We start from the raw sequence: 13,500 nt of genomic DNA on the forward strand, positions 1-13,500 counted from the left end.
CAAATGTTTGAATGAACAAGTTATTCTTGGTTTTAGGGCATCCCTATCATTAGTTTAAAACAGAAAGCACAGTTGGAAGGCTATAACTACACCGACAGCTTAATTTTGCTGTGTTCCTATTTAGCATTTCTGCTCCTCAGAGCGTGAGGGGTATGTTCTCTGACTTGAGTCCTGTTGTGAGGAGTTGCTGTGGAACCAAAGAGTAAGGAGAAATAGAAAAAGCTGTATTGGCTCGAACAAAGGTGCCAAGGGAGGAGACATGGCAGTAGGTGTGCGTGCTCAGTGAGTGGTGGCGTGCAGAGCGCAGGCACCTGCGCCGTTGAGTAGCCAGGGCCACAGTGGGTTCTGAAAAGCTGCAGAAATGAGGGTACAGCAGGGAGGAGGAACCACAGGAAAGATGCAGAAAATGTAAAAGGGGAGAAAAAGGTAATTGGAAAGTGTAGAAAGTCAGTGGAAAGTCAGAGGAGGGGGGCCAAGAGCTAACGTGAAGGAAGGCGGCTAGAAAAGAGAGCTGGCTCACAGTAGCGTGGGCAGCAGAGGAGCGGAGAGCCTGGTGCCGGTGCGCTGTTGAAGCAGGCGCTCAGGGCTGCCCGGTTCAGCCATGGAGCTCTGATCTGAGCCCCCCGAGTGGCTGGCCGACTGCTTCTGGTTCTACCTCTTTGGCAGGTAAGACACCTATGAGTGAGAGGGGTCTGTGTGTCTATACACATATATGTAGATATGTGTGTGTGTGTCATCTCGCCCCTAGAAAGAGGAAATTATCACAGCAGTTTTAATGCTGAGCAAGGTATCCCTCCGCTTTCCCAAGTAACATTTGCCATGTGTTTTGTGGTATGACAGGTGATGTTACTCTTGAGGCATGAATCCCCTGATCCTCTGCAGGTATAACAGAAATGGCAGCAGTGCTGAGCCCTCCTGAATTCCACTGCTAGTGTGTCCCATCAAATGACTGCCCATCCCAGGCTGGACACTCTTCTGAACATTGGTAGTTCAGTTTTCATTTCCATTTAACTTTCTCTGTGCTGATACTGCCAAGAGAAACGCAGTCGTATTAGTTCTTTGAATACGGGATTCCTTGACTGCATCACCATTAAAAAATATTTCTAGAATAAATAGAGCCCACCTAAAACTGGCCAGGATCAAGAGACTCCCATCTGCTGTGCTGAGTATAGCTGAGCTGATGGTTACCCCTTACCAAGGAAATGTTGCTCTGCAGAAATGTGTCCTGTGAAACTGAAAAGTTACAATGCAGGCTGATGTTTTTACAAAGTACTTGACAGTACATTATTCTGTAAATAACACTACGTATTTACACAATGAGATAGGAATATTAAGCAAACTATTTTTTCTCTAGGTAACAGAACTTAAGCTGAAAGGTACAACAGGCTTGTTAACGGTTTCTGAATTGAGGGAGAAATTAAGATGCATGCTATTTCCCATATCTAGCTTACCAGAGAGTAATTCTAGGCCAAAAACTATGTTGTTGAGCTGCGCTTGTGCTTTGAAGCCATGGGAAGGAATGGAGTTCACATACCAGAGCAGTTAGTCCCAGCCCGTTTCTGTCTCCAGCATATCAGCTCATAAAATTTCCTCTGTCTTTTTGCAATAGTAATAACACAGCATATTCTTTAACTATTAGATTGAACAGAACTGGGATGTTTCGGGTCAGATTTTCTGCACAAAAGATATGAACCTAGGTGGTAAGTTAGAATTCTCCTCAATATATAATCTACATTTGCTATCTGAAATGCTTTCCTGTAGGCACGAATTTTTCAGGTTTCTGGCGATCCCTCGAGAGGCTGAGCAGGTGTGTCAGCCCAGGCACGTGTTCTCTCCTCTGCTCACACACGTGGTCCCCTGCACGCTTTGGTGACACGAGAGCAGCGCAGTACGCTTGGGCAGGGGCTGTGGCTCAGGGTGTGCTTTGAAGAAGGGTTTATCTAGCTAGCCATTTTGAACACGTGATTCAGTAAACGGGATACAATCCACGTTTTGTACTGGCTTTCAAGCTGCAAAGTGCCTCTTCCTTTATACTCGTACAATTTGTGCATCTGGTTACATATGGAATAGGTGAGATCACCACAGTTGTTAGGTACCTTGTGAGATTTTTCTGAACTGTGTATCCCAACCTCATTAGATGGGCTGATAGACGTCTTGGGAAATTCCAGTGGGGACATCCATAGATGTTTGTGTGCAAATATCTTGGGCTCGCAAGAGACAAAGATGAGATCTGGATCTGAGCATCTGCAGGACTACAGTGAAGTCAGGGAGGTAGTATTTGAAATGGACTGCAGCTTTAAGAAGCTGTAGTGATAATAGGTCAAATGGGAAGCAGTTGAGGGTCTAATCTTAAGTTTTCCACAAAGTATGGGTTTGTGAAAAAGTCCAGTTTGAAATTATTAAAACAAACAAAGTTGCAGTGACTGTTATGGTTATTGAGATTTGCTAACACAATTTAACATACCAAATGTTGGTCATAAGAGAGAATTATGCTAATACCAAATTCTCTCTTACACTCTCTGTTTCCCCCACATCTTTCTTTGCAAGTACAATTGCATTAAACAGTCCAAGCAAGCTATTTCAAAAGGGCTCAGGGGTTTTTTTTAGGTTGTCTCTGATTATCATAACACATAATTTTAGCCATGACTGCCTTTGTGGGATGCTCCCACCACACACATAACACTGAATTCATTTTCACGCTGCATGTTTCTAATGTTCTTGGGTAGCCACTACTTCACTTGAAAAAGATTCAGGTGCCATCATTGCCACTTTAGAGACGTTTTTCCTATGAATTGCAACCTTCTTAGTGAAGTACAGGAACACCCTAGCTTTTCATCAGGAGGCATGGACTTCCCTGAACTGCAGCCCACAAAGGGACAGAGGCTGGATCGCCACCAGCTGATACTGTGTATGCAGATGAGGCATCTTGCAAAAAGTTTAAAATTATCTTTGCTCTTCTCCTTTCAGCTGTCCTGGCTTGGCTGGTTTAGTGTTTGCTCTAAAATATTGCACTGGTGTAGAGATTTAACGTGCTTTATTTCAAACCGAGCCTGTTTCTGTTTTTAATCACGTTGTGTCACATACGTGAGTGAATTTCTGGAAGTACTGGAACTCTGACCCTGACAAGGTATAGACTAATGCCTCTTGGCAGTGCTGATATTCCAATTCATTCTTTTACGTTGTGTTTTTTGCTTTGGGGTTGGGGGGAGGGCGTGGAAAAAAAGGCTGCATCTTAGGATTCAAGTTTGAACAGGCTATGCTGGGTTTCAGGTATTTTTGTCCACTGAGCCATAAGAGAGGCCAAAATGGTAGAGCAATGGTTGGGGATCTTAAAAGACAATAAATAAGCACTCCTTATATCATCTTAATGCTCTTACCTATTTCTGAAGAGAAATTATTGCTAACGTGTTAGTTCTCCTGTTGCCTGATCAAGGAGTTTATAACCTTATGGTGAGATGACAGGCTGCTAGTTGCTCCTTTCCCAGTGAAATATAGCCTGATATTCAAAACCAGAGGCCTGTGTGTGCCAGGTCTCGCTCTCTAAGAGAGATCCTAATCTCAACAAGATAAACTGCTTAAATAAAAGTTGATGAAAGAACAGTTCGAGCAGTGGATTAGGCTGTAACAGTCATACAGTGCTTTGCTTTCGGACAATTCTGCACTTGTGCCCTTAGGGAAGTCAGTCGAAGAGCTGAAGTTTTTGGTATTTACAGAATTGTGTTCATCTTGATTTTTACCAAGTTAATTTCTGCTCAGTACTTGCATATTCGTTTTCTTTTTGCACTGGGAAGAAATTATGGGGAAAGGGTTAAGAGCATGCTTGCTCTTCATCTGTTTTAAATCCATAAATGTGAGCCCCTGTGCTGTTTCTAGGTTTCAGATTACACTCTGTGATTTATAGGAAAAGGCTGTTCTCCACAAGTTGAAATCCCATGTGTTTCTCCACCATTGTAAAATTACAAATCCTTGAGAATGCTTCCATTTGCAAAAATTGCAGTTTTGAACTACATTTGTAACTGCTTTTTTTTTTCCTCTAAAGTGATGGCATTGACGCACGAGGCAAAGTCCCCTTGTCCAAACACGCTCTGTTCAAGGATTGCCACGCTTTCCGTTGCAGCTTACACAAACTATAGCAACACCCTTATGTTTATAGTCTTCTAGCGCTTCAGTTTTGGAGGATACACCCACTAAAAAGTGCAGCTGTGAGCAGACACTTATATCATTCTGCATAAGTTACATCCAGAGCCCTTACAGGGGCGGCAGGCCAGAAGCCACAGTGGCCCAAGAGTCCATCAGCTTCCAGTCCCTTCCAGCGCCTCGTGGTGTAAATCGGCACAGAATCTGGCTGCATGATTTTCGGTTGATTTCTGTGGCAATGCTGCTGGGGTTATTTGGTTATGTTTTGTGGGGTTTTTTTTGGTACAGTATGATTTCAGAGTATAATCCTTGTAAAAAGCTTCACAGCAGCAACTTCCATCTTCTCTTTTGCATTATTAAATGGTAGGAGAATTTCCATGTAGAACAGAACATGGAAAATGTTAGGATTTCTGAAGCAGTGTTATCACTGATTTTGGTAATGTAAATATTGCTAGTCAGGTCAATGGCCTTTTCCTTTCAGATATTTTTTCCTGCTGTAATGTCTGTCTCTGCAACAGGAGAGCTGCTTTATTTTGTCAGTCACAACTGTGTAACGACTTTCATTTGTGCTGAACAGCCAAGATACTCTCTCCATTTCTCTGCTTTGCCTTGGTAGAACAGCCTGAACTTGTTAGGGAATATGAGTGAATCTAACCTCTTGCCTGTGATTGGTTTTACAAAGAAAATAGCAACTTTTTTGTCTCTATTCACCATTATTTAAAATTATGTGTATTACTGAGATGGGGGAAAAAACTGCAGGAGGTTCTGGCTAAAGTAATTGTGTGAGGCTAAATAAGTAGCAATGCAATATGGTTTTGACCTTCTGTGGTTCCCCTATGAACTGTGTCGGTAGTTGACCTAATAAAAGCTACTTCTTTTGCCTCAAAACAAAAGGTTAAATGGGATGTTATTATTAGTGGTACATGATGATTCTTCATTAAGATGTGTGATACAGCATATATTAAATTAATAGTAGGTAGCATGGAAACAAATAGTTGAGAATTCTTAATGAGTTGACTGTAATTTTGATGCTTTTACATCTCATACTTGGCATTAGCCATCTTTGTGTACAGGGTGTATCTATGAGTGTATTCTGGACAACGCAATTTAAGCCAAACAGAAAAGCCAGACTCAGCCTTGAGTCTCCCAGTGATCTTGTAGCTCCCTGTGACAAATGCAACAAAGAGCTACTGCGTAGTGTTAACAGATCCTTGAACATCATGAAGTAGTGTAGCTTCAGCCAGTTTAATATTCAAAGGTTATTGTAAGTTTAATAGGCCAGCAATAGAGAGGTAAGTAACCATAGGCAATATGGTTATTTCTTCCTAGTATCACTGATCGTAGCCCTGCATTTCCTTGTACAATTCAGAGCCATGAATAACAAGCTCTGCAAAAAATACTTTTTTTAATCTGAAAAGATTGCTGTTAACCACATGCTGCAAAATAACAATAATATCTGTGGCTTTCCATGTGCACTGAACTACAGCTCTGCTGTGTTCTGTATTCACCTGCTTTAGAAAAGGAGTTTAACGTGTCAGACTATGTAAGACAGTGTCGTACGTTATTATTTACTTATCTCAGATCTCATTTGTGTCTAGTCAGTTTCAAATTGCTTGGCCTTGAAACCATGTGAAAAAAGCAACTACCTTCTGACTCAACAAGATGCAGAGAGTGAAGACCTGAATAAAGGTTCACTGTGATTTGATATGGGTATCAATATAAATTGGTATTTTACAATGATGTCACCAAAGCTGGGGAACAGTAGTCAATTCTGACAAAATGGGAACCAGTGGTTATCTTTTTCCTGCTTCCACTACAGGGTATTTCAATCTCTTCCAAAAACAATTTTGTCTTCCTTTTTTTTTTTCTTCCCATGTCCTTTGTGCAACTCTTCATTTTGTCTGGTAACTGACAGAAGTAAAAACAGAACTGTGAAAATACAAAGCAAAGGTGATTTGGGACGTACAAGGAATCCCATGCTCTCACCTGGTTTCAGCACAAGCTTTTCCAGTAAGGGTTATGTTCTTAGCTGACGTTGTTGTGGGCAGACCGCAAAGGAAATCTCTGCTGCTACATCTCCTTGCCCCAGTGTGCCATTAGTTCTGAAAACATATGCATGATCTTTACGCTATCTGCAGGGGTTTGTCCTGGTTCTAGATATACTGTGTGTCAGACCAGTTTCCCCAAGAGAAGTTGAACAAATTTGAACGTTGCACTTCCAAAATCTTGTGTTGTTTAGGTATTCTGGATCCTCTCGTGTTTTGTTGGAAACCAGTGTTTGTTCTGTGTGTCAGGATGTGCTGAGGAATAGAGGGACAGCTGGCAATGGATTAGAGGGTCAGTATGCTCGAAAACTGTGCTTTTCATGGTGTGCTGCTCTTCCTCATCCTGTGTCCGGTACCCCAGTAAATGCTTTGCAGAAAGCTCTTCTTGAGAATTTAGTTGCTTGATTATCCACCTTGAGTTACAGCCATATGGTCATTGTGCCACAGTGTCAATATTAAGAAAGTTTGTTCTTCGGGTGAGTTATGGAGCCAGGCCCCTTGCGAGACTCGTGTTCCCTCTCAGAAAAACAGCTTCCAAAAACTCCTGCACTTCGTGCCCTCTCTTGCTGATCCACCTGGCAGTTACATTTTTTGCCTGTGTTAACTAAAGATCCAGGAGAGCAGTGGTTCTTTCCTTTCTCAGGTTAAATACTCATTTTGGACTGATATGAGCACATTTTAAAGCGCCAGATGGATGAGCTGTATTTTCCAGAGTTGTTCTGAGTTTCAAATCACCATTAGTGCCTAAAACGGGTCAAGTCACTTGAGCTTGTTTTCCTCTTTCGATATGAACCCCCGCTGCCCCTCGGACACTTCTCCCCAGCCACCGCGGCAGGGCTTGGCACTCTGACTGTCCGATGGCGGCTGCCCAGCTTCCCTGACATGCCGGAGACAGTGGCTGCACCCTGCACCGGCTGCGCACCCGCATGGCTCCCAGCCGTGGTGCTGCCGGTGGGGGCTCAGGCCAAGCTCCCAGCCGTGGTGCTGCCGGCGGGGGCTCAGGCCCGGCACCCAGCCGTGGTGCTGCCGGCGGGGGCTCAGGCCCGGCACCCAGCCGTGGTGCTGCCGGCGGGGGCTCAGGCCAAGCTCCCAGCCGTGGTGCTGCCGGCGGGGGCTCAGGCCCGGCACCCAGCCGTGGTGCTGCCGGCGGGGGCTCAGGCCAAGCTCCCAGCCGTGGTGCTGCCGGTGGGGGCTCAGGCCAGGCACCCAGCCATGGTGCTGCCGGCGGGGGCTCAGGCCCGGCACCCAGCCGTGGTGCTGCCGGCGGGGGCTCAGGCCCGGCACCCAGCCGTGGTGCTGCCGGCGGGGGATCAGGCCCGGCACCCAGCCGTGGTGCTGCCGGCGGGGGATCAGGCCCGGCACCCAGCCGTGACTGCCCACCCTGCGGGGACGCTGCAACGCCTTCCCCAGCTAGGTACCCTGCACTAAGGGCAGGGCTCTGAAAAACCTACAAACCTTTCTTATAATAATAGGCTCTTTTTATTGTTAACTGAAGATATTAAAACGTCAAAATCCTCCAAAGGAAATATTTTTTAAGCTTGTTCTTTTTTGCACATCTCTTAAGTCTTCAACCCAAGCTAAACCAGACTATCTGTAGAGAAAAGAGGTTTGCTATAAGTACATGAAGGATTTCTGAGTTAAGCCCATGACTTTTCAGAAGGGAGACATGGAAGCTGCTATAAAATAAAATGCAAATCCATTAAAAGATGACTGGATTTAAAATTACATATTTTAAATGAAAAAGACGACCAACCACAGCTAGCTGGGAGAATATATGGTCAGGGGAGGAACTTACAAATGTTAATTCAGCTGAAGCTAATTCCCCTTGGGCTATGTTCACATTCAGTAAATAATAACCGAGATGTTTACTGGCTGAAGGTTCACCAAAAGAGTAAATTTGACATTCCTTTTACAGAGTACTCTTGCTGAGCAATTTTTTAATTTATAATCACTGAAACTCCAGGGGGAAGCCAGCCCCTGCATTCCCCTATGTGAGGAAGAGAAATTACATTATGAGTCACATGCATTTAAGTCAAAGCAGCTCGTATTTCTAAAATTAAACACTCAAAACATACTCTTCTACAGAAATTATTAATCAAATGTCTTCATAGAAATCATTTGCTGCTGACATTGAATTATTCAGTGCTTAGATGAGCAAATGCATTTGGTGAAATCTTACCTGGTCACAACCAATTTGCAAACATATATCAAGTTCAGTAGACTTAGGTCTTTTGCAACCAGATTACTTGTTCACCAACAATTACTAGAATACCTTTGACTGCTAAGACCAAAGAAGTTTTCAAAATCTAGTTTATCTACTATTTGTGATTATCCTTCTCCTATGTGTATCTGTTATTTTTGCATTCCTATTGCATTTAAACCTGTGAAGACCCTGGAGGTGAGGACTGGGGGGGGTAGCTGATCTCATTCCATCTGTCTTGTCACTGGTTTCTAACTTCACTTTCACAAATGGATGGGAATTCTAAAGGGCAAGGTCTAGTAAAGAATATTTGTCCATTAAAAATAAACACATTCATACATTGAAAATGTTTCGGGAGCATTTATGTAAACGCTAAGCCTGGCTGAAGCCCATTTCATAAAGCTTCAGTTTTGGAACTGGTTTGCTCTTCAAGTGTCATCATGCTTTTCTAACGCTTCTGGGCAGCTTTTACTGGTTTGTGCTTACGATGTTTTTTGTGAATCATTTATGGGCCAGGGTATATTTTGAGAGGCCCTGACAAATATATCATAATGATGGCAAACAACAGTTTCCAAGCTCTAGCAACAAAGGAGAGGAAAAGCTGGGTAGCTCACATTATCTGAAATAGCCAGCGATTCTGATTTTTGTCCTTGGCTGCGGCGATTGAGCGTTTCCTATCACAGCACACCCACTGAGGCAGCCCAATCCCTTCTGCCTTACTGCATCGAAAATTTTGCCCGGTACGAAAAGACTCCTGTCCCCTATAATGGTCAGGGAATGACAGGACATGTGAAAAAACAAGAATAACTTTGAGCCACAGCATATTCTATAGCAAGAGCCCCTGGAGGACTAACTCCAAAAGCAGGATGCCAACAATGAAAGATTTCATTAGACTTAAATGCTCTAATGAAATGGCTTAATGTAGTTACTCTAAATCTCACCCACCAGACTCTGTGACAAGGAACGCTTTTCTGTGCCTGAATGGAAAAAATATTTCAGTTGACATGCACAACATATTATTAAAATCTGATGTGTTAAAGATAAAGTTCAAGTCTAAATAATGATTAGTGCCAAAAACTTCAGGCCAACCGACTTAAGCCTTCTTTCTTAATACTTCAGCTCTGTCCTGAGTCAGAAATTTAAGATGACTGCAGAGAATTTAAATATGTTTGAAAACCGAGCTTGACTTGAAATCAGTGTTAGGTTTACTGAGAAATGGGCATTTTGTAAAAGATATTATAAATCTGTGGTGCTCTCCTACTGAGCTTTCATTCTTGCTAAACTCATTCTGACTAGACAGTGCTGACCTTTTAACTCCAATAATAGCAGTGTCAGTGTACGTTGGGAGGTCTGCGCCAGACGTTATGGTCCTGATAATAAAATGTTCTACATATGAACAAAAAAGCAAGTGTTACAAATTGGAAATTAGCACCACCTTTCCTCTGTCTTGTTGCTTTAATATTTCTGTTAACACTAAACCAATATTTAGAACACCTTCCTGAGATGAAAAGGGGACAAGCTTCTAATGTCATTACTAAGGATTTGGCATAAAACTCAGCAGCTTTGTAAGGACGATAAAAATATTTCTAATTAGTAATTGCTTTTCCTTTCTTGTTCTTTAATGAAAAACTGTGTGTTTTGGAATAGGAATTAATCTTGTAAAACTCCATTAAAAAAAAAAAAACACTTTTCTTGAAACAAGAACAACCAAATTATGCAACTGCTTACTTCCTTTTCTGTTAAGCTGCTTGGGTTTTGTGACCAAAACTTTTAGTCTTAGTCCCAGAAAGTGTTCTGGGGTGGCCCTGCGGGTCCCAGTGCAGGAGGGAGGCAGGTGGGTGCTGGCTGAAGCCACTGACATTCCCTGTGGCTGTCGGCAAGGGCAGGACTGGGGAATGAGCCACATCTTGGGAAGCCTATGGAGGTCTTGGCCGGCTGTGTTGTGAAAAATGACTAATATAGCAGTCAAATGTGTGAATGGCTCCATGACAAGAGTTTGGGGCATTTTTGAACATATAACAACTTTACTACCAAATGGGAACATCTGTAAAATTACCTGAATCTCTTCAGCATGCTTGTTTTTCAAATTAGGTGACATTCCAGTCCAGGTTTCTGATGGACTAATGAGGAGATCAGGTTTCCTCCAAATGACTTGTTGTAGGTTAAGTGTTCTAACAACAAAAGGAGGAAGGAAAAACTAATTCTTTCTAGACATTTTATTCTGTCAGGCTTTCTTTTGTAACGTGGGTGCTCAATCCATTGTTATTTTGTTGCTGGGGGGGCTATTTATATCCCCATTTCTTACACTTTGAGGTGTGCCCACATCTGCAAAAGGTTACTTTTTCAGTGTGCAAACAGCACAAACCTAGTTTATACCTACAAATGATGTAGGCTTGTATGAATCTATTGACCCTTTTACCACTGGGATGGTTTTCTGTTACTGAGGAGTTTTGAAATCCTCCTTCAGCTTTCTGGATTGTTCCTGTGGGTTCTGACAATGTTACCGCTTTCCTGGTGGCTTCAGGACCTAATAAAATGAGATTAAGTAGTAAGTGCTGTGTTCAAGATGATCTCCATGTCCTTCTTATATTGAGAAAGAAAATTGATGGTAGCCAGTGAAAACTACTGCCAATTTTTCTTTGGAAGGGCACAGGCTGGGATGTTGTCTCGTATTGGAAGCAGTAATCTTTAGCTTGATTTTACGGGCAGCAAACTACTTTGGTTTCTTTGTGAAGGTGACACACTGATGGTTACTGGTATCATCAAACGGTGACTGGCAAGTCCCTTGGGATGTTGGGTATCATGAGATCAGTGGGTATGGTGGCGGTGAGGCTTGAAGCTTGACAAATGCTCCAGAGAGGAAGATAGCTCCGCTGACCCAAGGGCAAAGCCCTTTCCTGCTGACCCTGCTGCTGATGCGCTTCCCAAACAAGCTTTCTCCCAAAATCAGGCAAAGCTAAACATGGAAAAAATGGGGGATTCCACTTGCAGGAAAGCTTGGCTCCCACGGCTCTGCTGAAGTGGGTGGGCTCTCTGGAGCATCCCAGTAGTCCCCAGAAACCCCTTCCCAGGGACTGGGGGGGTCACTGTCATCGGAGGGCCCCTCGGCATGGCAGCACCCCCCACAGGGCATCCTCTGCTCGCCGTGGGGTGCACACACAGCACCAGGGTGTGGCTGCTCTGTGAGCGATGCTGATGCCATGGCCTGCCACTCGCCTCAAAAAAACGAATACCAGTATTGAAAAAACCCTGGCTCTGGGGACGGTAAAGCACAGACTGGTTCTCTGGCGTGCGAGCATGCAGTACATCCCCAGAGGCTGCAGGCAGCCATTCTGCAACCAGGATTCAGCGATGGCACGAGTGGCTGAACAAACAAACAGCGCCAGTTAATATTTAAGCTCTCAATTTGCTGAAGTGTTTGTTACCCGTTTGCGAAAGAGATCAAACAACCATGAATCATAACCTTGGCTACTAATTAAATCCTTTATTCCCTTCCCTCATCGCAGAAGCATTTAATCTGGGGGGATCGGGAAAGACTGTTGTGCAGAATTAGATTTTACAGCATAAGCAAAAACAAGCTTACTGTGAGGTTTCCTACTGGAGCTGGAAATGGAAAGGAATAAAACGAGAATATTAACTTTCCCTCCTGGCATGGAAGTTTGTGTTAGCACTGAACAACAATTGATGTAAAATAGCTGCACTGGAAAATCATTTTGGTGGTATAGTTTTATTTCACTGAATGGCAAATATCAACTTTATGATCCGGCTGTCTTGCTTGTAGGTGAGACTTGTCACCTAGATAGAGAATGAGGGATTTGGTGTGCTTTGCTAGTGACCGTCTGCCCCAAAGGAAAATATTTTACTCAGAAATAATGGACTGTGAAGAACACCCCAGGGGAAATGAGGCATAAACTGAAATATTACAAGCAGTTTTATTGCAATTGAGATTTATTTATATTCATCATAAGGTGTCTTTGTGTGTGTTTATGTATGGGATGTATAGCTGCATGACAGTTACGCATTCACACCTTTGATATTTAATAGCAAATTAAGTAGTGTTTATCTTTTTGGCTCCCATCCCTGTGAAGCACAACTGAGAAACCCCAAACACTTTATTTCCTTTGGTCTTTGGGGACATCGTGCTGGTCCCCAGCAGCAGAGTGATGCAGCAGGGGCTCACAGAACAGGGATGCCATGAAGGAGCATTACGCTTCACTCTGCTCACCGGGACTCTATCCAAACAGGCAGCCATCCCGGGTAGGAGGGGCAAATTTCCATTTTTATGACCTGAGCCATGATGTTGCAGCCAGATCTGTGGAGGCAGGGACCTGGAGAGGGTTTCTTGGAGAAGCCCCGTAAGGTGTGAGGGGGGAAGGGCCCCCAACACAGCCCCAGCACAGGCTGGCAGGTACAGCGGCACGGTCGCTCCGTGTGGAAGAACTGTGCTGAAAAGCTGTGCCTTAGTTTGAAAAGCAGCCATATTTTACACTATCTCTGGAGAAAGTAATCTGTTCTGTCATGGCTAAATGGGAAGCATTTCTGTAGCAAAGGGAGCCACCCGAGAGGCAGCATGGCAGCATCCACAGGTAGAAAACAAGAGCTTCTTGGGGGCTGTTCCTGGCTCTGCAGAAAGCTCTTTTCCCACAAAAACGTCACCTCAGTACACTTGCCATGCTCTTCAGGGGCCAGACATCCACCAGAACTTCTGTTTGCTGGAGGAAATTTGTCCTGACACTAAATGCTCACTAAGTTCCAGGCTGCACTTGACGGAAGAGGTTTGGGTGATACCATACTGCGTCCTGCCAAAGACCCAAACTTGTACAGAACTTAGATGTGACTTTCCCATCCCATAGAGTCTGAAGGCTGTCAGGTTCAGTACAAACAGCGCTAATATGCCAGTCTATCAGTAATACTAATAATGATTCTATAAAGATAAAACATGTGGAATACCTAACTCTGCTTTTACTGCTGCTTTCCCAAAGCCATCACTAGCTGTCAGTTTGGGATGAGAGTTACACGTACCAGATATAAAAAGGAAATAAAGGTTGTGCAAGAATGTCGTTCAAATGCACCCTGATAAGACTAACAGAATGGAGAAGTGGAATAAATAAACTTGAT

General features: G+C 43.6%; 1 protein-coding gene across 2 annotated transcripts in view; it reads left to right on the top strand.

The window, feature by feature from the left end:
* Positions 1-13,500, top strand: part of KCNQ1 (potassium voltage-gated channel subfamily Q member 1) — a 362,823-nt gene that overhangs the window by 231,919 nt on the left and 117,404 nt on the right. The window lies entirely within an intron of this gene.

The sequence above is a fragment of the Falco biarmicus genome, chromosome 10 (assembly GCF_023638135.1).
Source record: "Falco biarmicus isolate bFalBia1 chromosome 10, bFalBia1.pri, whole genome shotgun sequence".
Lineage (NCBI taxonomy): Eukaryota > Metazoa > Chordata > Aves > Falconiformes > Falconidae > Falco > Falco biarmicus.